Raw genomic sequence first — 2,500 nt, forward strand, 5'->3', positions numbered from 1 at the left:
CCGTAATTATACCAAACTAAAACAAAAGTATACACGTAGAAGATAGTCCACGTTACAAAACTTCAACAAAAATGCGAGCCATATCACAAATGAAGGCCATCCAAAATGCTGGTTTATTGAGGCAATTACCACAAAATCAATAGCACCAGTTTTACACTGGAAAATGAAATACGAGCTAAAACTTCACCCCCTATCATCAGTACAGTAGGCTACATTTCTGAGTAGCTCTAGGTGCGATCATTCTCTCTGGCATTTGCAGCTGGCGCAGCCCTTGTATTGCACTGCGAGCTGTCCACGTGTGTGGTGCTAGGTGAAATGTGCACTGGCAGCACTCATTGTTGAGTTTGGGAGATGTCTTTAGTGGGAGTATTTGAATGTGTAAAAACACGTTGAACACAGTGGCAATGGCCATTTTCAGTAAGCTAGGCTTGCCACTCCATGAGGGATAAGGAGAATGCAGCTCACACACGCGGTGCGTTCCGTTGATAGATGCCTGCTGTAGTCTATTAAGTGCTGCGCGTAAGCATTGTGTAGGTTTACACAAATTACAGTGATAAACATATCCAGGTCAAAATTATAACAGGAAAAGAGGGACAATGACAAAGGGAATGAATTCGCCAGGAAGACAGACTTTATTTGGCAAACTAGAGACTTTCTAGGGTTCATGACAAAAGAATGCTTGACATTAGATCTGATGGCTAGTGGGGGAAACGTCAGAGGGCAATTCTTTCCGAGAGTCCAACAACAACACAATATCAAAATGTCATGGTGGACGCGACCACCTGCCACCAAAAGTCAGCTCCTTTCGGTTCCTAGAAAACAGATGCCTTAAAATAATAATAATAATCCAGATCCCATTCGGCTCCTAGGCCTATAGGCTATCCCCACATTGTTCCATAAGACAGCTTCGCTGACGAGCCTAGCTAATATAGCTGTTGTACCGGTAAGCCCACATGTCACCAAAACAGTGTTCGGTGGTCGTTGTCTATTACAAAACTGTTAATAAAACCTGGGGTCTTCGGGTAGCCTAGGCCTACAACATTTAAAACTATGTCAGTCGTGCGCGCTGTCAAATGAGAGCCACGAGAAACGCGGTGGGGCGCAACATCGTCCTGTGTTTCGCAACATCGCCAACGGCAGGGGCAAACGCTAGTACTTCCGGGGCACATAAGGCTGAGAAATGAAAATATCAAAAATTAAAAATAGCACGTCGGCTTTTTTTCATTGCCGTTGTTTTGAAATGAAGTACAAAATAAATTTTGGAAATTCAGATCGAAATTTGTTTTTTCGTTTGTCACTAAAACGAAATAATGAAATAACCAGCCGTTTTTTCGTTTTTTGTTGTTTGGTTCTGAATCGAAAAACAAAAGAACGAATAGTACACGGACCGTCATCCCTTTTCATTTCGTTTCATTTCGAGACGATTCGAGCCAACACAGCCCCTTCTCTACCGGATTTTAATCTGGGGTGTACTCACTTTTGTGAGTACATGTTCAAACATTAATGGCTGTATTTAGTTTTTTTCTGAGTGAACAAGAAATTTAAGCGGTTAAATATGTTGTTAAAAGGTCACTAATCATTGTGTCAAAGTTACATTTCTGTAATGCTTTCCTATGAAAAGACATACTCAAAAATCTGCAAAACTGTGAGGGGTGTATTCACTTTCGTGATATACTGTGTATACATGGCACAGGTGCTCCAGTGCTGTACAACACACCACAACACCACCACCTACTCCCTTCACGCGCTTTATAGATTGATTGATCGCTACATGCGCAGACGTATCAGGTGTCGTGTTTGTTGTCGGCCATGTCAAGCAAAACCCGATTGGTCAATCAAGAAACCCAATTTAGCCGACTTGAAAAAGGGTGTTTGGGATAATGAGGTTGAAGCACGTGGGAAAAAAGAAAAACATTCCTGTTAGAATTCCATCCTCCTGGACACCGCAAGCAATTTCGTTCTCTAATTAGAATGGGGTAATTCTGCAAAAGAACAGATCGATCTTTTTACAGTCCCGGGTACTTTCCAATCTCTAACTGTGGGTGTGTATGCAGGCTACATTTTTCCGTTTTCCGGCAGTAATAAGTGGGTGTTTTCTTTCAGCAGAATGCTCCGTTAGTCATCAATCATCCGCAAGCAGACCTGCAGCGCACACTCGGTCTTTAGAGAAATCAGACATGCATGAAACACCCCTCACCTGTGTCTGCCATTCATATTTCAAATGGTGTTTTATCGCCCACTTCATTTACATATGTGTAAGCTTTATTCAGGCACTGACTTTTGATTAATTACTGTATGTACAAAATCAATGTTTGTGTTTTCTTTTTCTTTTTTCTCTTTCGTTCTTTCTTTCTTTTGTTTGTTCCCTTTCTTCCGTTCTTCCTTTCTTCATTTGAACACAAATCGGTCCTTCTTTTTGTGTGTTTTCTTTCTTTTTCTTTTTTCTCTCATTCTTTTTTTTCTTTCTTTCTTTCCTTTCCTTCCTTCCTTTCTTTCTTTT

General features: G+C 41.1%; 1 protein-coding gene across 2 annotated transcripts in view; it reads left to right on the plus strand.

The window, feature by feature from the left end:
- LOC134449543 (nuclear pore membrane glycoprotein 210-like) overlaps positions 1-2,500 on the plus strand; it is a 73,225-nt gene that overhangs the window by 31,768 nt on the left and 38,957 nt on the right. The window lies entirely within an intron of this gene.

This window comes from Engraulis encrasicolus, chromosome 5 (genome assembly GCF_034702125.1).
Source record: "Engraulis encrasicolus isolate BLACKSEA-1 chromosome 5, IST_EnEncr_1.0, whole genome shotgun sequence".
Taxonomy (NCBI): Eukaryota; Metazoa; Chordata; class Actinopteri; order Clupeiformes; family Engraulidae; genus Engraulis; species Engraulis encrasicolus.